The sequence below is a fragment of the Neofelis nebulosa genome, chromosome 5 (genome assembly GCF_028018385.1).
Source record: "Neofelis nebulosa isolate mNeoNeb1 chromosome 5, mNeoNeb1.pri, whole genome shotgun sequence".
In the NCBI taxonomy this organism is placed as follows: Eukaryota; Metazoa; Chordata; class Mammalia; order Carnivora; family Felidae; genus Neofelis; species Neofelis nebulosa.
Genome location: NC_080786.1, coordinates 48,076,183 through 48,082,684, shown reverse-complemented (window position 1 = coordinate 48,082,684; position 6,502 = coordinate 48,076,183). Strand labels below are relative to the sequence as shown.

The 6,502-nt window shown below is 39.1% G+C and overlaps 1 pseudogene; it reads right to left on the bottom strand.

Moving 5' to 3' along the window:
- Positions 1–414: 414 nt before the first annotated feature.
- Positions 415–1,318, bottom strand: LOC131513108 (transmembrane protein 183A-like; annotated as a pseudogene).
- Positions 1,319–6,502: the final 5,184 nt, after the last annotated feature.

Genomic DNA, 6,502 nt, shown 5'->3' with positions numbered 1-6,502 from the left:
GCATTCCTATGGAAATATCTTTGAAAGTTTAACCTATCAAATTACATATATATATTAGAAATAATATGTTACAATTTATAGTGCATACTGTGTACTCACAAATATCCCTATAATATCTCCCATTTTGCAGCTTCATTATAACTGAATTTGGGTGCAGAAAGCAGTTGACATATAAAGAGTCTAAAGGTTAAATACCACTTGAGGCAACGTGGTGAGATTAAAGTGTTCTGAAAAAATAAAATAGATAAATTAAAAATAAGGCCTTCAGGTTAGGCCTGGCTCTGTCATTAAGGTAATTCACTGTCAATTCAGGCAACTGAGTGAAGGCTTCTGGAGCACGCTCCCTTACAGATGTCAATCAGAATGATAGCTGTGGGTGTCTCAGACACCAAGTAATTGTGGAAATGGCCAGGGTTAGGCAAAAGTGACGTGGAATCTGGTGAACTGGAGACCACCTGCCCTGCCCAAAGGCATTACATTAAAAATATTGGGGCACCACCAGAGTTGAACGCTGTGCGCTGGGTCCAGGATGATTTGCACGCCCTATTTGCAGCGCAGTTTCCGGCCACCACGGACAGGAGAGTCCTGGAACACCAGTCTCAGGCGATGATGCCGCATGTCCGTGCTCACATTGATAGTAAAAAAGGGTAAATACCATTCCCATGACAATTGGAATAAAGATGAAGTTGAGGGTAGTGACCTGTAGTAGGCAGCGGTCCTGGTCTGGGTTGGTATGAACATCTTCATACTGAATGGGAGGCTGCAACCCTCCCATACACTTGCTCTATAATCTAGGGGACTGTTTTTTGAGCTTAAAGTTGAATTCCCACATTGGTTCCTGTCTGTTCCCAACAATCTTTCTGCACCAGAAAAGTAAGCATTTGGAATTCTTTAATGTGCTGGGAGTGCTTTCTGGAATGGCTGGATTCTTGGAGATTCGAGCAGCAAATGGCTCATACATATGGTACAGAGATCGGATCACACATGCCCGGAGACAGCGCAGCTTCTCCATGGACTCTGGTCGCAGGCGCAAAGCCAGAGAGGCATCCAGCATGTAGTGCCTTCAGTACAAACTGGTCCAAAAGGCAGCAGTGCAAGTGACAGTCCCGGCACTCTTACAAATCAGGGAAAAATTCACAATGTCCTCAGGACGGATATAGGAGGCCAGCAATAGCCAAATATCCATGGGATACTCTTCTCCTCCAGCCCTGTCCAGGTCTTTGTGCCTCTTTCTCTTTTTTTTTTTTTTTTTTCTGGAGACAGTTCTCTCATGGATGCACAGCGTTCGACTCTTTGGTGGCATCCTCAGTACCCATTCTCCCTGAGAATATAGTTACTGCTTCTTGTCGCTGAGGGCAGCCCTGTGCTGGGCCAGTCCATTAGTAATCAGATTCCGGTTTGGAAGGGGCGTCCGGATTGTATATCCGGTCAGTAATGCACGTGCTCTTCCAGTTCCCCGGGCTCCTGGTAGGGGAAGGAGAAGGATTGAATTGAGAGGAAAAACAACTATGATTTATAAACATATTTTAATGTAAAAAATGTGCATTTGAAAGGAGAAACCTGGCCCCATTTTCTGTGTTAAACCCCATTTGGTGCTATTGAGTTTGTTGTTCTTTATTTTATCCCAGCAAAAATGGATGATCTTGCTCTAGGGAAAAATTAAACTCTTAAATCTCCAAACAAGGAAGTTTCAGCTTTCCCTTGTGATCAGAGAGGAGCCTTAGAGGCCTAAAATTGTTGCTACTATTGCTTCCCACTAAGCTCCCCCTCAAATTCAAGTGAATATTTTCTCTTCTCCTTTTACCCTCCTCCAGAAATAAAGGAGGTGACAGGGTTTTCAGAAAAAAAAATATTGGGGCACCTAGGTGGCTCAGTCAATCAAGCGTTTAACTCTTGATCTTAGCTCAGGTCATGATCTTGCAGTTTGCATTCAAGCCCCACATCAGGCTCTGCCTGACAGTGCAGAGCCTGCTTGGAATTCTCTCACCCTCTCTTTCTGCCCCTCCCCCACTTGTACACACACACACACACACACACACACACACACACGCGCGCGCGCGCGCGCTCGCATGCGCCTGCTTGCGCGCTCGCTCTCTCTCTCAAAATAAACTTAAATACGTTGAAGCATGGTGATAACTAAAGTATCTCTTTTAGCTCTAACATTCTGTGCTTTTGTATTGAATTCTCAGAATCAACATGTATTTATTAGGTACCTAATAAATTTGTTATGACTTGTGAGGGACAACATAAAACTATGAATAATGGTTTCTGCCTTTGAAGCATATAATTTAGCCAAAGAAATAAAACAGGTTAAGGAGATGAGAAGGCTAGTTCTTCAAGTGACACAAGGACAGCATTCTAAAAATAAAATAGCTTTGCCTCCTCTCAAAAAAAACCTTGGGTGTGCTGTCATCACATGCTGTAGGCACTTGCAGAATGGAAATACCCTGTAGTGTGAGGGACTAAAGAAAGACGATTGAGGAGGTAAAATTTAAGTCCAAGATTCAGATGTAAGATCTGGACCAGGAGAGACTGCTGTGTCCTCAAAAGCAGGGAGTTTAACTTCAGGAGACCTGCTGTAAGCCCTAAGGAATCTGACTGTTTTTGTTTCTTATATTTTTGTTAATGGAAGATTCTTGTTGGGAAAGTTACTACTAAAATTGTCACTTAGACGCTGAATATTTTTGATACATTCTGGTGTTGGTTGTGGTATGTACATTTCAACGTTGAAGCTAGAAAGTTGGTGAGTAATAACAGACTTGGTGAATAAACATGTTCATTTGATCACAACAAAATAAATTTATTGCCATTGTATTTGCATTTTTACCCTACTAAGCATCTGTTTTCTCTATATCGTTGTCTCTAGATATAATATTTTTCTTCAGCAAAACATCTTTCACCATTGTCCCCAAATGCTAGGAAATGTGGAATGATGAGGCAAGATGTATCCAGATAGATGGCCTAATAATGACTAACTGACATCATGCTTTTAAATTTATAAGCATTTTTACATGTATTTTAAACATTTGTTTAAAGAATTCCATAGTACACATTGCATTATCTTTCATTTACCATAAAGAAAAGATACAAAAAAAGATTTAAAAGAGAAGCCATTTGCATGTCTATTAAGTATGATTAACACTGTCAGGCACACAGTAGGATGCAACTATAGAAACCATTATTAGACCTAGTAGATCGCATAGTCTATGCCTGTGATGACATTCATTTCTTCAGTAACTATTTATAGAGCACTCAGTGTGCCAGACACTATTCTAATTTATGAGCATACGATAGTAAACAAGACAGACACGGTTATTCCTTTCTGTATTCTACAAAGATAGTTTGCCCATAGTTCACCAATCTAGGACTCAGATCTTCAGATTGCCAGGCTGTGTTCTTTCCACTAGAATGACTGTATCTGTATACATACTTGAATATTAAAAAAAATTTTTTTGTTTATTTCTGAGACAGAGACAGAGCATGAGTGGGGGAGGGGCAGAGAGAAAGGGAGACACAGAATCAGAAGCAGGGTCCAGGCTCTGAGCTGTCAGCATAGAGTCTGATGTGGGGCTCGAACCCACAAACCGTGAGATCATGACCTGAGCCGAAGTTGGTCGCTCAACTGACTGAGCCACCCAGGCTCCCCTATACTTGAATATTTTTAATGGTAGTGAAGGAATCTACTCTGATCCAGGGTGGGTAAAAACAAAAATGTTCCTAGAGTAGAATGAGCTATCCAAAATATGTGTCGAATGTAAGTGAAATCACCAAGATATTTATGACAGGAATAAATGCTCAGGGCAATTGCAGCTGCCAAGAATGGATCTTATTTTGCCTTCGTGTTTGTGTGACCAAAGAACTATATTCTCAGATGTAGTTTGCTCTCTCTAATTTGGGAGCCCTATGTTACAGAAAGATGTACTGCAAGAATAAAGAAGACCATGTATTGAGCAATATAAAAACTTAAGGGAATTTCTCTCTATATACGTGTATCTATGTATATGTAGAGAGAAGCTCCCTATATGTATATGTGCATATGTGCAACTGTCTTTTACAACAGTGATTCTGGATACATCCTTATCCTTTCACTGTGATAATACAATGGGAGCCAAGCATTATTCAAAAATAAATGACAAAACCATCTTAAATAGAACTAAGGTTCACTGAGAGATTATTTCTGCTGACTAAGCATATGGAAAAGACACTTTATTACTTCAATTACTCCAGCAAGATCACACCTGGTGTTAGATGCATGGTTCAAGAACTTCAGTGCATTAGCTTAGCAGTTAGGTTATTAATCATGGGTGTCAAGCCCGTTCTGCTAATTAACCTTAATTGAGCTCTCTGTTATGGAAGCACCATTACCAATGAAACAACTTAGCAACGATACCGAAATAACAGAGCATGGTAAAACTCAGGATTAACATTACTTCCTGTGCTTGAATACCAATGCCCAATGCACTTTGCTGTAATACAAAATCTTGTATCTTCTATAAAAGCTTAAAAAATACATAGAGTAAAAATTGGTAGAATATGTATAAAATGTGCATAATAAGGTGACTTGGAAAGCATTTTGAAAACAACTTATGTGTTTGCATCAAATATTTAAAAGCAAGTAGAATATAGCATTTTTAATAAAAATAAGAATTTTTAAAGAATCAAAGATTAAAATCTCATATCATCCATTAGTTAATGTGACTGTAAACCTAGTCATGCTTGAAACCAAATCTTTATTTCATTTATGTTCAGTATTACTTCCAACAGGGCCACAAAATGTCCATTAGAATAGAATTCTTCAATAGGCAGCTTTATTAATCTGCCCAGAGAAATGCAGTGCAATTAATTCTAAATTTGATAACCAGCAAGCACTTCAAGTGCTCAATAGGTTATTTATTAAAAAGCAAATCAAAAAGAAATAAGCTTCACTGCCAATGAACGGAATGCTTGGATTTAAAAATGGCCAGAAGGCTATTGGTATTAATAAGCTTTGTCAAATTCATTTTCAGACATGCATGGAGGAATTCATACTATTTTTCCATTCATGTCACAGTGTCTGTCAAGAGGAGAGCTCAGATACCTTGGGGAAAGCTTTCTATGTGCAAGTATTTGAAAATAGAAAGGCAAAGACAGACATTTAGCAGATTCACAAGGGAAGGGAAACCGCTGAAGAATCTTGAGGAAAATTAAAGCAGCAACAATGGAAGTGTTAGGAAAAGGTTTAACCATTGATACAAATTTGGGCAAGAACAACGAATACAAATACTGGTGATACAAGTACTAGAAACTCAAAATCAGCATAAATAAAGATTTACATAGTATGAATGAGGCACCTCAGGCCATGGGTGAATATCTTATGGGCCCTTCCTTTATGCTATATTTACAGAGGTAGAATGTAAACATCCAGGAAGTGGCCCAATTTCATTGGATAGTTATACATATTCTTAACATTGACCACAGGGATTTAATGGAATCTGAAAAAAAAAAATCTCCACTCCTCTAAATGCCTAAAATCTGTGTTCAGATAGTAAACAGGTGCAACTACAGATAAATTACTTAAGTTCTGATCCCTCACTGGTACTATCCAATAGACCTTCCTGTGATGATGGAAATGTTCTATATCTGTGCTGTCCAATAAGGTAGTCACTAGCCACATGTGCCTATTGAGCACTTGACATCTGGATAGTGCAACTGAGGAAATGAATTTTTAATTTTTGTCCGTAATATTAAATATCCACATGTGGCTGGTGTTGGGCAGTGCAAACCAGCCTCAGATGATTACTTTTATGACCTAGCAGGAGTAATAGATCTGATTCAATCACGGTTCTTTCAGTTGTGAGGGACAGAAAACTCAAAATGTGAACAATAAGGAGAATGTATTGGCTCATTTTAACTGAAAAGTCTGAATGTAGGCAGTGTCTGGCATAGTTCATTCAGGGCTATTTTTTCCCCAGTATTCTCCTTTATTTTTGTGGTTGGGCAATGCCTTTATGCTAATTTTTCTGATGGTCACAGTGTGGCTGTTGGAAGCAACAGGAGTTACATGCTCCTTATTCATGTCTAATAGGAGAGGGAGAGAAAGAGCATTCCCTCCCACAACCGCTTAAAAGGCCAGAGCCTTGCCCTAAAAAAAAAAAAAAAAAAAAAAAAAAAAATCAACGTGTAGAGCCAGCCACAATGTGTAGAACGCTGTGTATTGCTTGGCTTACACCTGCTTTTCTTCCCATTCCCAAACAAGTTAACTTTGGCAAATGGAAGGAGATTTTTGATCAATGTTGCACCTAAAAGTTGGTTTGGGGGAATGATGTTTTCTCAAAGAAAAATCTAGATGCTATTAGGATGTAGAAAGATAGGGAATGAATACTGATTAGGCAACTGATGATTTTCATCCAATTACCTCCAAGAATTATACTCGATGATGTAATGTGGATAAAGCACCTAACAGTGCACCTAGTATGTTATAACCCTTCTTGTTCACATATCCCACCTTCTCTATACTCCCTGG